The sequence below is a fragment of the Peromyscus maniculatus genome, chromosome 1, assembly GCF_049852395.1.
Source record: "Peromyscus maniculatus bairdii isolate BWxNUB_F1_BW_parent chromosome 1, HU_Pman_BW_mat_3.1, whole genome shotgun sequence".
NCBI classification, from domain to species: Eukaryota; Metazoa; Chordata; class Mammalia; order Rodentia; family Cricetidae; genus Peromyscus; species Peromyscus maniculatus.
In genome coordinates this window covers 163,268,024-163,282,111 of record NC_134852.1, presented here as the reverse complement: position 1 = coordinate 163,282,111, position 14,088 = coordinate 163,268,024, and the positions used below count along the sequence as shown (strand labels likewise).

The window sequence follows — 14,088 nt, the reverse complement described above, 5'->3', positions numbered from 1 at the left end:
TACAGTTTATAAGTAATATAAGCGTCTGAGTGATTATTTTATACGTGGATTGTGGGACTGCGGGACTTGGTGGAACCTGGAGAGAAGCCCTCCAGCAACAATATACCCTATCCTCTCCCCAAGGCCAAAGGTAATAAGGGTATATTTGCATACAAGTGATTCAGAAATAGTGGCTGGATACTCAGGTAAGGGTCCTATGACCCTCCCTGTCCCTTCTTCTAAGAAGGAAGTTCTACAGTCAACAAGCCCAACTGCAATGATCTTTTGTGAGCAGGCCCAGATGAACCCCTGAAGATGATGTGTAGTGGGTAGCTGTTCTGTCTATGACCTTGAAGCACCAGCTCTAGAGATGCAGCAGGTAACTGCTCTACCTGCCTATGACCTTGAAGTCCATGCCCCTGGGGTGTGGCCTCTTGATGACCCTTAAGACCTGAGATGCACATAAGCAATCTCCTCCTCGCTCTCTTAGTGGGATTTGGATGTGGGACTGACTCAAGTGGCTAGAAGAGCGTGAGATTTTGCCCCAGCATTTCAGAACCTGAGACAATTATGTTCTGTACAGTGAGTTTTTCTCCCCTAATAAATTCCTTTGCCCTTTAAGCAGACTCTATGGATTTCTCACTTTATCTGGCAATTTATAATTTACCATTATATGGATGGTATCTTATTAACTGATCCGAAATCAGATACTTTAGAAAGCATGTTTGAAGAAGTAAAGAGTGTTTTACCTTTCTGGGGATTATAAATTGCTCCTGATATACTTAGGATATATAAGATAGATCTACAAAAAAATTAGACTCCAAAAGGTACAACTCAGGAGAGATCAATTGCAGAATCTTAATGATTTTCAAAAATTGTTAGGAAGCATTTCCAACTTACAGACTATCTTTGGAATACCTGAAGATGGACTAGTAAATTTGGCCAATACCCTAAAAGGGGACAAGGACGTAAATAGTCCAAGAGAATTATCAAATGAAGCTGAGAAGGAATTGGCTCGAATAAAAAAGAAAATACGAGAGGTACATGTGGATCATGTGAATCCAGAACTTAACTGCATTCTGGTCATATACCCCTCCAGACACTTCCCCACAGGGATTTTGATGCAGAGGGAAGATATTATATTGGAATGGATATTTCTACCATATAAACCTAGTAAGAAGTTAAAGGTTTATGTGGAAAAGATCTCTGATTTGATTCTAATAGGAAAATTAAGACTTCATCAATTGACAGGAATGGACCCAGCAGAAATTGTAGTACCTTTAACTAAAGAGGAAATCTCCTCTTTATGGAAAGATAATGAATATTGGCAAAGAGCCTACAGTAACTTTTTGGTAGAGATTAACAATTGTTATCCCAAAACAAGAAAATAGAATTCATAAAAAGAACTGAATGGGTCGTTCCTCACATTGTATGGCAAATAACAATCTCTGGAGTCCCCATATTCTATTCTGATGCAAATAAACCAGGCAGGATATAAATCAGGAGATTTAAATAAAATGGTTCAAAGTCCCTACAGTTCTGTATAAATGGCAGAACTGTATGACGTTCTTATGGTACTAATGGACTTCACGGAACCTCTCAATATAGTTACTGACTCTTAATATTCAGAGAGTTGTTTTACATATCAAAACTGCTGAATTTATTCCTGATAATACAGAATTAACTTCACTATTTATACAATTTCAGAAAATCATCAGAAATAGGGAACATTATATATATATATATATATATATATATATATATATATATATCACATATCAGATTCCATATGGGTCTGCCAGGTCCTCTAGCACAAGATAATGATGAGAGTGATTGGTTATTAATAGGTATTGTGCTAGAAGCCTCAGAATTTCATAAGAAACACAATGTAAATAGCAAAGGTTTAAAAAGGGACTTTTCCATAACTTGGCAACAAGCCAAGAAAATTGTAAAAAAATAAAAAAAAAATCCTACTTTTTCTTTCTATAACCAAATTCTATTCCCTGCAAGAAGCTATCCTAAAGGTCTACAAAGAAATGAAATTTGGCAGATGAGTGTGTTTCATTTTGCAGAATTTGGAAGATTAAAATATGTGCACCACTTCCACTGCTTTCCCCTCCCTCCCTGTTCTAGCTTAACCATCCCGTTCCCTTATGTATGGGGATAGAGAGAAACCCGGTGCTAGGGAAGTTGCCAGGAATCCCCAAGGATGACCCCAGCCTGGACTACTAGAAATAGTGGAGAGGGTGTCTGAACTGAACTGGCTTACCCCAGCGATCAAATCGGTGAATACCCTAACTGTCATCACAGAGCTTTTTTCCAATGATTCGTGGAAGCAGATGCAGAGATCCACAGCCAATCACTAGACAGAGCTCCAGGAGTCCAATCAAAGAGAAAGAAGAGGGATTCTATGAGCAAGTGCATCAGGATCATGATGGGGAAACATGCAGGGATGACCAAAACCACACTAGAGGGAACTCATGAAAGTTGGATCAATGGCTGTAGAGTCTGCATGGGACTGGACTAGGCCCTCTGCGTGGCAAGATAGTTATGTAGCTTGATCTGCTTGGGAGGCCCCCTGGCAGTAGGATTAGAATCCATCTCTAGTGCATGAGAAAGCTTTGTGGAGCCCACTACCTATGATGGGACACCTCATGAAGCCTTGAAGCAGGGGGAAGGGCTTGGACTTGCCTCTACTGGATGTGCCTCTCCATGGGAGGCCTTGCCTTATTGTGGGGGGAGTGGGGCTGGGTTAAGAGGGAGAGGCTGGGGGGCAGGAGGAGGGAAGAGGGGGATCTTTGATTGGTGTGTAAAATAAATGAAAAAGTTTTCTTTGACAACTATTCAGGATTTCAATGGGCAACTCATGAGTTCTGAAAAGGCTGATTCTGTAATTACACACCTATTAGAAGTTATGGCCATCATGGGAATACCTATACAAATTAAGACTGGCAATGGTCCAGCATATGTCTCAATAAAATGAGACAGTTTGTTGCTTGTTACAATATAAAGCATATTATAGGTATACCACACACTCCCACAGGCCAAGCAGTCATAGAAAGATCTGCTCAAACTTTAAAGGATATGCTAAATCAACAAAAAGAGGTAACAATGACCCCTAGAAATAGAGTACATAATGCTTTATTAACCTTGAATTTTCTCAATGCTAATGAGAAAGGAATAACAGCTATGGAAAGACATTGGACAAGAGAAAAAAAAACTCCTGAGCTAAACCAACTAGTTTACTTCAAAGATGTATTGATTTTGGAATGGAAATCAGGATATGTCATATGTTGGGAAAGAAGTTTTGCTTTTGTTTCTGCAGAAGAGGAAAAGCTATGGATACCAACAAAATAATAAAAATTCTATTTGAACAGAAAAAAACCCTTGATGAGGAGAAGTAACAGCTCATCCACTGTGGTGACAACTCTACAAGCTGTAAGAAAAACTCAACAAACAAGGGTCAGGGCAGGGTTATGTTTTTTGTCTTTACAGGATAATAGAAATACCTGTCTACAAGAAATCATAAGGCTTTGGACACCTAGACATCTACAACAGAAGGAAAGGACCTATTGGCACCAATAGTCTCTATAGTGTAATATCTTAATGCCTAACTTCTATGTCTCTTTAACTCTAGAATAGTTGTGGTCCTGATTCAATTATAAATCAAGCTAGCTTTGGAGTTGGAATATGGCTCTCTCCTTCTCTAAATACAAGCAATCTCTGAAGTTCCCAGGAAAAAGATGGGACCCCATAACAACAATTATACCTGGTCCAAAATGATGCCATTGTACCTAAGAATGTTACTCAATGATTGGCTTTGGACTACAAACTCTTCAGGACAGTTCCAAGATGAGATGGACCATCATATTACACTTCTAGCCAGAACCTCAGATAACTTTACCCATTACTCTGAGACTGGCTACAAACATTACAGCTAGTCCTATTAAGATTTAACCATTTAGCTTTCTTACAGGATCCCACAGAGATACTGTCACCCCCTAAACAGCAGGAAGCAATTTTTTTAAAAAAAAATGATGTCCCCCTCTCCCAAAAGTTTTCATTTCCCTCGGGGTTATGGATAAGTTGTTATAGGGTTGGGGGTAGAACAACAAAAATTAGAAGCCAGGCGGTAGTGGTGCATGCCTTTAATCCCAGCACTTGGGAGGCAGAACCAGGCAGATCTCTGTGAGTTCAAGACCAGCCTAGTCTACAGAGTGAGATCCAGGACAGGCACTAAAGCTACACAGAGAAACCTTGTCTCAAAAAAACAAAAAAAAAAAAGAATAAATAAAAAAAATAAAAAATAAAAATTAGACTCAGGATTCTTTTTTGGAAAAGAAAAAAGGGGAGTAGATAGGAATAGTTTATTAGGGTAGATTTTTTTTTTTTTTTTTTTTTTTGGTTTTTCGAGACAGGGTTTCTCTGTGTAGCTTTGCGCCTTTCCTGGAACTCACTTGGTAGCCCAGGCTGGCCTCGAACTCACAGAGATCCGCCTGGCTCTGCCTCCCGAGTGCTGGGATTAAAGGCGTGCGCCACCACCGCCCGGCTAGGGTAGATTTTTTTATCTACTAGTAAACTAATTTAGCAAACTCTCAGCCTTAGATAATTTACACTGATATGGATTCTTATATATTGATACAAATGTAAACCATTTCATATTCATATTTAAGATAATTTGTATATTGATACAAATTCAAAACTATAATCATATTGTACATATGTTCCTACTATTTGAAATATTTTATATATGATACAAGTGTAAAATTATATCTATCATACTGTATTATGTTCTACCTCTGTTTGGGATATTTTATATATTGATACATATTAAGGATATTGTTATCAAATTGTACTATATATTTAATACTCTGTTTAAGGTATTTTGTATATTGTCACAATTTTGAGGTCCTTGTCCTTATACTGTACATCTGTTTACAGATTGGTTACCTTGTTAATGTGAAGCCTTAGTCCTTAGGTTATTTAGGTAGATAAGACTTATAGAACTATAGTCACCAATGTTTATAATATCTATAGTTATGTTAGTTAGGTTTTCCAGATTTACAGAAACATATGTCAGATGGATAGGTAAACTTCAAACACTTCATAGACCTAGAGAATATGGCATCTAAATGTTTTGATAACTCAGAATTCTGTTAACATGAGACACAATTGCTCCTGGCAACACCAATCTACTCCTGAGAGAATGTTGGGCTTCTAAGACACTCCATTTGGAAGTTTGTCTTCTTATTGGCACAAAATGGCCTGCTGGGCAAAGAACCACCCTTACCTCAACTGCTGACAGTATGAATGCTGTCCTTTCCAGACGAGCAGGACACAAGGAAAAGTGACTACTGAACCTTGCCAAGACACAGTAAGATGGTCTTTCAAAATTCCTGCTTCTGAAAATGGTCTGACAGATATTCTAGGTCATAGCCAAACTGGATGCCCCAATGGTGTTGAGAAACTTTAGGTGATTGTCCAGGGTGCCAGCTGTCTTTGTCTATTCTTGCAAAATTTTTGGAAATTGTTTGCTTGCATTTTCTGTTTTCTCAGGTATTTTATGTTCCTTCTCAGTTCTTTGATGGGGTTAAAGACTAGATAGTTACAGTTATGATCCTCTCATATCTTAGCTAAGATCATTTCAGATACGAAAGTTATATTTTTTACAGATAGGCCAGCTATTGGAGTTATCTCTGTAACATGCCATTTACCTATGTTCTGGATATCTCTGGATTTTAGTATGTGTCTCTTGTTTGATGTTTTTCTTGCTGGTTGTGTTTCTATTTTTGATTACGTTATTACCTTTACCCTTTCCTGGGCAATACTTGATAATTGTTCCTATTGTATATAGTTTTATATTAGGTTAGAACTTTCTTATTTAGACAAAAGGGGGAGATGTAGTGGATAGCTGTTCTGTCTATGACCTTGAAGCACCACCCCTAGAGAAGCAGCAGCTCTGCCTGCCTTATGACCTTGAAGTCCATGCCCCTGGGGCGTGGCCTCTCGGCAACCCTTAAGATCTGGGATGCACATAGGCAGTCTCCTCTTCACTCCCTCATGGGACTTGCATGCAGGACTGATTCAAACAGCTAGAACAGCGTGAGACTTTGCCCTAGCATTCTAGAACCTGAGACAATTCTGTTCTGTACAGTGAGTTTTTCTCCCCTAATAAATTCCCTTGCCCTTTAAGCAGATGCTGTGGATTTCTCACTTTGATGATGGCTCAGATAGTCTTGTACAATATAGATGGGGGAGGATGGAGTAAAAAGATTTCAGGAGAAAAGCCCAAGACTTAGTAATATTTCCCTCAAGAACTTACAGAAGCACAGAATTCAGAGTATTTCCAGATCTTAAAGGTAGCATAGTCTAGATATTTGTTCTTAAATATCCTTGAAAACTAGTCCTGAATTTACCATTTCAGCACCACCTCGCAGGCTGTTAGACGTGAAAAGTCATTGGCCTCACCCAGGCCTACAGACACAGGAATGTGGAGGGTCCATTTGACCAGGAACTGAGGCTAACAATTGGTATGTAGGACCTCATAAAACTAAAAAGCTCCACACGACTAAGGAATCAACTGAAGAAGAGGAAGGCCACAGAATGGAAGAGAATCTCTGCCAGCTATACATCTGACAGAGGATTAATATAAATATATTTATATTATAATAATGTAAATTATTATAATACAAATATAAATTATATTATATTTCAAATAATTAAACTAAAGAGCCAAAAAAAAAAAACCAACAAACTCTTTTTTAAAAAATGAGCTTGGAATCTGAACAGAGAGTTCTCAAAAGAAGAAATAAAATGACTGAGAAATATTTCAAAAACTGTTCATCATCCCTAGCAATCAGGGAAATGCAAATCAAAACAACTTTGAAATTTCATCTTATCCCAGTCATGCCAAGAATCAAGAAGACAACTGACAGTAAATAAATAAATAAACAAATAAATAAATAAGTATTGGAAGGGATTTGGGAACAAAGGAACCCTTGTTTACTATTGGTAGGATTGAAAATTGGTCTAGCAAATCAGTATAGGGAACCCTCAAAAAGCCAAAACATAAGTCTACCAAATGATCCAGCAATATAGCTCTTTGGTATATGCTCCAAGTACTTACTCCACATCCTACTCCACAGATACTCAGCCATGTTCATTGCTGCTCTGTTCACAATAGCTAGGAAATGGAAACAACCTAAATGCCCTTCAAGTGAAAAGTGGACAATGAAAATGTGGTGGGTATACCCTATGGAATCCTGTTTAGCTTTAAATAAAAACGAAACCATGAACTTTGCAGGTAAATGGATAGAACTAGAAAAGATCAGAGTGAGTGAGGTGACCCAGACCCAGAGAGACGAACGTTTCATGTCCTCACTCATCTGAGGTTCCTAGGCCCAGCTCTTCAGATGTGAATACACAGCCTGGATTAACTGTAGAAACCAGGACAGTGAAAAGGGACCACTGCCAGAGTAAGGAGGTGGTATCACAAGTGGTCTGACTGGGGAGATGGGGTAAGCTAGGGAAGTCTAACAAGATCTAATAAGGGAAAGATAAATACCAAGGAAGAAGGAAGGAAAAATAACTAAGGATGTCTAAAAAGTCATAAGGGATCATATAATCTATTCACTTAAAATTGCATATAATACGATACTCTCTGTGTGTGTGTGTGTGTGTGTGTGTGTGTGTGTGTGTGTGTGTGTGTGTGTGTGTGTAGTTTAAATGAAGTTTTTCTCATCTGGGCTGACATTGCCTCCCCCAAGAGCCATAGGTATGAGAGACCACCTTTTGAATTGCCAGTCAGGGTTATCCAAGAGACTCCCAAAACATAGGCTATTGATGTTGCCCTTGACTGCCTCCCAGGGGTGAAAGGTAAATCCTTACTGCTGAAGACACCATATTCTTCAGACATAGGACCCAAAGAATTTAAGCTGAATCTAACCTAAAATTTTCCTCCCTTAAGACTATCTTTCATGGTAGCCAGGTGGTGGTGGCACATACCTTTAATCCCAGCTCTTGAGAGGCAGAGACAGGCAGATCTCTGTGAGTTTGAGGCCAGCCTGGTCTACAAAGTAAGTTCCAGGGCAGCCAGAGCTACATAGAGAAACCCTTCCTTGAAAAACAAACAAACAAACAAAAAAAAAGACTGTCTTTCATGGACCAAAAGGTTCCATGCAAGTTTCCTAGGAAGAGAAGCAACTAATAGTTCTACCCAGCTAAGATGCCTACAAAGTACAACAATGATCTATAGCTGGAGTTTTCTCCAGTCCTGCCTGGCCCATGGTCAGGACAAATCTCTCTCACCCGCCAGTCTCGCAGCCGCTTAGACCCAACCAAGTAAACACACAGACTTATATTGCTTACAAACTATATGGCCGCAGCAGGCTTCTTGTTATCTAGTTCTTTTTTTTTTTTAAGATTTATTTGTTTTTATATGATTGCTGTATCTGCATGTACACTTTTATGCCAGAAGAGGGCATCAGATCCCAATAGAGATGGTTGTGAGACACTAAGTGCTTGCTGGGAATTGAACTCAGCACCTCTGGAAGAGCAGCCAGTGCTCTTAACCTCTGAGCCATCTCTCCAGCCCATTATCTAGTTCTTATATCTTAATTTAACCCATATCTATTAGTCTATAAGTTGCCACGTGGCTTGTGGCTTACTGGTACCTTACATCTCACTTTTCATGGTGGCAGCTGGCAGTGTCTCCTGACTCAGCCTTCCTGTTCCCAGAATTCTCCTCTCTGCTTGTCCCGCCTGTACTTACTGCCTGGCTATTAGTCAATCAGCATTTTATTTATACAGAGCAATATCCACAGCAATGATCAACATGGCACGACAACCCTGAGTGTAACAGGGGTGCACAATGATGCCTACAAACCACAACAAAAACCAACATGGCACCACAACCCTAAGAGTGTAACAGGGGTACACTATGATGCCTATAAACCACAACAAAGACCAACATGGCACCACAACCCTAAGAGTGTAACAGGGGTACACATACCTTGGCGGTAACCAAGAACCCTCCCTCTAAGTGGACTTATGACCCACTCAATAAGAGGGAAATCATGCTGGCACAGGAAACCTAGTCAACTACCCAAAGCTACTGAAGTGTGGATCTTAAAGGAGAATCTACAACCACCAATTTACTAAACCAGCACAATTTCTAGCTACATTCTAAATATCTGTCCTTAGACCCATAGGTAAGTATAGGTGTCCCCTCATCAAAGAAATGTTTCCTTTTGGCAGATAGAGACTACTGCAGAAAACCACAATCAAAATGCACAGAGCAAGTGATTTGTGTGCTGCCCAGCCTCAACTGATACATCTGCAACATGATTCTTATGCCTGAGGCTCAGGGGTCATTGTGGAAGAACCAAATGAACTTTTTTCTGTAATAGTATGTCTCCTAGAAATGTCAGGGAAGATACACCCATGCAGTCTCACTAACATGGCTGCCTAAACAAGACCTGAACAGGTATCACACCAACAGACAGGCTAGCATGGAAAGGGGAAAGCTCATAGGGCCTCAACCCTACACAAAAACTATAAAGCAGCTAAGGAGAGCTCAGAGTGGGAGAAATAGTCTTCCCCAGGGAAGAGAATGCCAATTGATTATCCAGTACCAAGTTATCAAGCCTGAAATCATATGTGTACAAGTAATACTATATGGACTGAGCAGGTGTGTGTGTGTGTGTGTGTGTGTGTGTGTGTGTGTGTGTGTGTGTGTGTGTGAGAGACAATATAACAATTTGAGAAAAGAAGGCCATGAATTTGAGAGAGATCCAGGGGTTGGGGAATACATGGGAAAGATTAGAGGGAGGAAAGGGAAGGGAGGAAAATGATGTATTTGTCTTAGTTACTGTTCTATTGCTGAAAGGAAACACCATGATCAAGGCAACTTATAAAAGAAATCATTTAATTAGGGGCTTGCTTACAGTTTCAGAGGGCTAGGCCATGATCATAGTGGTGAGAAACATGGCAGCAGGCAGGCAGGCATAGCACTGGAGCAGTAACTGAGAGCTAATTTGCAGACGGGGGGGGGGGGGGGGGGGGGCCGGCCCCGGGGGGGGGGGGGGGGCTGGGTCTGATGTGGCCTTTTGAAACCTCAAAGCCTACCTCCAGTTAAACGCCTCCTCCAACAAGGCCATTCCTTCTAATTCTTCCTAAACAGTTCCGCTAACTGGGATCAAACATTCAAACATATGAACCTACAGGAGCCATTCTAGCTCAAACCACAACAGTAATTATACTTTATTTTCAAAAATGAAACTCCAGGAATGGGGCCCCACCATCTGTCCTGTGCCAAGCCTCCTGGCTATTCTACTGCAACTCAAGTTTAGGAACCATTGCTAGAACTTGTGGAAGTGGCCAACCATTGACTGGTCTAACCTGAGGCCCATGATACAAGAGGGAGCCCATGCCTGATACCGTGTGGATGGCCAGGAGCCAGAGTCAGGGCAGCCCAGGATGGATCCAAATACAACTGGCAAAAAAAAAAGTCAATGAAATGATTCCTAATGATATTCTGCTATACTCGGAGACTGGTGCCTAGCCCAACTGTCTTCAGAGAGGCTTCACCCAGCAACTAATGGGAGTAAGTGCAGAGATTCACAACCAAACAGTAGGCAAATCCAGAGGAACCCCACAGAAGAGGAGGAGGAAGGATTGTAAGAGCCAGATGGATTGAGGGCACTGGGAGAACACCACCCACAGAATCAACTAAGCAGGACTCATAGGGACTCACAGAGACTGAAGTGACAATCATGGACCCTAAGCTAGGTCCCCTGCATATAAGTTATGGCTGTGTAGCTGGGTGTTCTTGTGGGACTCCTAACAGTCGGAGTAGGAGTGTCTCTCACTGTTTTGCCTGTTCTTGGGACCCTTTTCCTCCTACTGGGTCACTTCATCCAGCTTGATATGAGGGTTTGTCTTATTATAATTTGTTGTACCATGTTCAGTGGATATCCCTGGGAGGTCTGCTCTTCTTCTTTTTTTCTTTCTTTTTTCTTTTTGGGAAAGAGAGGAGGAGCGATCTGGTGGAGAGAAAATGGGTGGATGAGAGGAGTGGGGAGGGAGAGGAAATTGCAGCTGGGTTGTAATATATGTAAAAAAATTAAAATAAAAAACCACTGCTAAGCCATTTTATTTCATTTTAAGCACATGTATCATTTGGGTACCTTAAAAGTACATAAGTCTTCAAAGACTTAGTCCTCAGGTTGACACTGTCAGGAGAGTCTGAACCTTTGAGATCGCAGCCTTGTAAAAGATCCTTATATCACTGGTGGTATGACCTCAAAGAGGATTTGGAGGCCCTGGCCCCTTCTTCCTCCTTTGCTTCATAGAACCACCACATGCTCTCCACCACTGCAGTGTGGCATGCCCATCAAATGCCTGAGTGAATGCTCCCACCCAGTCTTGAACTGGAATCTCCAAAACTGTAAGTGAACAATCTTTATCTTTCTATAATTAGTTACCTCAGGAACTTCATTGACTAGCACAAACACCTCCCAATACAATGCCGTATGCTGTACTGTGTGTCAGCCTTCACCATCCTGTGGTGACTCTGCTGAGAAGCTCTTCCTAAGAATGGACTAACTCAAAAAGAACATCCAGAGGAGACATTTCTCAAGGTGTCAAATGGTAGTGCATTAGTCTACTTTTGTTGGTGTTATTACTTTCACCAAATACCTACAGCAGAATAGTTAATTTAAAAGAAGAAAGGAATTTATCTTTACTGTACTGCATAATGGCAGAAATGTATGCATGCGTGTGTGTGTGTGTGTGTGTGTGTGTGTGTGTGTGTGTGTGTGTGCGCGCGCGTGCGCGCGCGCGCATTCTCTCTGCTGTTCCATATAAGGCTACAAGAATTGAAGCATAAGAGCCCCACCCTAATGACCTAACAAACCATTTTCTAATCTTTCCACCTTTATACTCTGCAGACACTCCTGGCACCTCTAAACTCTCACATCAATTCGGGGGACAAATCAAATTCAAACCTTAGTAGAGAAATTTTAAAATGGCCCTTCACCTTTAGACTTGAAGAATTGGGATGTTGGATAAGAGTCTGGCACAGCCCATCTGTTTCCTATCAGCCTCTGTTAGACTCAGTCCATCAACTTTCCTTTGATTGGTCTTTCTCTCACATGCTAGTGTCAAGTACGTTTTTATGTCTCATAAAGTTAAATCAACAACCAGGAGTCAATAGAGGCTATACAACTGCAGAGAGCAATAAAGGCTGGAGAAGTAAGGTTAAAGTTCACTTGGATAAGAGGAAAATAAAATGGCATGAAGGACATCTCTGTGTCAGTCAAAACTGCTAGATGCATCACACATGATCTACTAATGCTGTCCTCCTGGTGTGTTTAGTGCAGACATCTGTATGTTTGTTTTAATGTTTATGTGGTTTATAAGAAAATACCCACAAGCCAGGTGTGGCAGAACACACCTTTAATCCCAGCAACTCAGGAGGCAGGCGGATCTCTGAGAGCAAGGCTAGCCTTGTCTACAGAGCGAGTTCTAAGACATCCAGAACAACATTTGAGACTTTGTCTCAAAAAAAAATAAATTTTTTAAATGACTGCAAATGAGTATTTTAATGTATTAGAGAGAGAGAGTGTGTGTGTGTGTGTGTGTGTTTATTTGGCTCCTGATTCTGACAGCTGGAAGATTTAGACAGGAGCATCTGGTGAGAGTCCCCTGTGTTCATCACACTCTAACATCATGAGAAAAGAGAGAAAGTAAACCACTAGGAGATGCAGTCTCAAGCCTTTATATCAAGCTACTTTCTCAGGAGCTTGTCCATCCCCACGATATCTAAGCAACTCCAAAAGACTAGCACTAAATCCTTCACAAAGGGGGCCACGACCCAGTCACGTTCTACAAGCCACACCTCTCAAAGGTCTCACCACCGCTCAATATCACAACAGTGGATGCAAGCTTCCAGCACGCGAACCTTTAGGGGGAAATCATATCTACACCATAGCAGTTTCCAATAAGTACCTGATCAATTAACTCAATGCTCTAGAAAACCAAGTAATTAACATTTTTTGATTCACTACCTACCATGTTATTTCTATTCAGTGTACTTTTGCCTGTTATATCACTTCATATTAAACACAGAGGAGAATTATCAATTCTGTAAGGACAAGAAATAGGAAAAAATCAGGGATCATCAAGGTTTAGTGATTTGCCATAGTGCACCTGCCAGTAATTCGTGTGTTCTAGTTCGCTTTTTTGTTACTGAAATAAAATGCTGGTCAAAAGCAACTTGGAAGCAGCCAGTTACAAGTCTAACTTCCCCTGAGGCATCAGAGGCCACTGGAGGCACAGATACCACATGCACAGATTGGAGAAAGAATCAACATCTGTATTTTTAATTACCTCAACCCAGATGAGTAGACAGCAGTGGAAGAATACATTAAACAATATAAAAAGCAATATGACACCACCAGAACCTAGCAGTTCTACAACAGCATGACCTGAACACCCCAACACAGATGAAGCACAAGAAAATGACCTAAAAAACAACTTTATGGAGATGATAGAGGCCCTTAAAGAGGAAATTTAAAATTCCCTTAAATAAATGGAGTAAAAGACAATCAAAAAATTAGAAAAAATCAATAAATCTGCTAAAGAGAGCCAAGAAAAAACAATAAAACAGGTAAAGGAAACAGTTCAAGACTTGAAAATTGAAATAGAGGCAATAAAAAAAACACAAACTGAGGGAATTCTGGAAATGGAAAATCTGGGTAAATGAACAGGAACTACAGATGCAAGCATAATCAACAGAATAAAAGAGATGGAAAAAAGAATCTCAGGCATTGAAGATACTATAGAGGAAATGGATTCATTGGTCAAAGAAAATGTTAAATCCAACAAATTCTTAACACAAAACATCCACAAAATCTGGAACACCATGAAAAGACCAAATCTAAGAATAATAGGGATAAAAGAAGAATTCCAGCTCAAAGGTACAGAGAATATTCAACAAAATCATAGGAAAAAACTTTCCCAACCTAAGGAAGGACATGACTATGAAGATACAAGAAGCTTACAGAACACCAAATAGACTGGACAGAAAAAAAAAGCCCCTTGCAACAT

The 14,088-nt window shown here is 40.3% G+C and overlaps 1 protein-coding gene across 2 annotated transcripts in view; it reads left to right on the top strand.

The window, feature by feature from the left end:
* Nucleotides 1-5,179: 5,179 nt before the first annotated feature.
* Nucleotides 5,180-14,088, top strand: part of Ms4a18 (membrane spanning 4-domains A18) — a 50,924-nt gene continuing 42,015 nt past the window's right edge. The window contains exon 1 of one of the 2 annotated variants that reach the window (XM_042261020.2): nucleotides 5,180-5,353. The gene's annotated coding sequence lies outside the window, so the exon portion shown is untranslated. The remainder of the gene's footprint in view (nucleotides 5,354-14,088) is intronic. The other variant, XM_076559984.1, reaches the window with a different exon arrangement.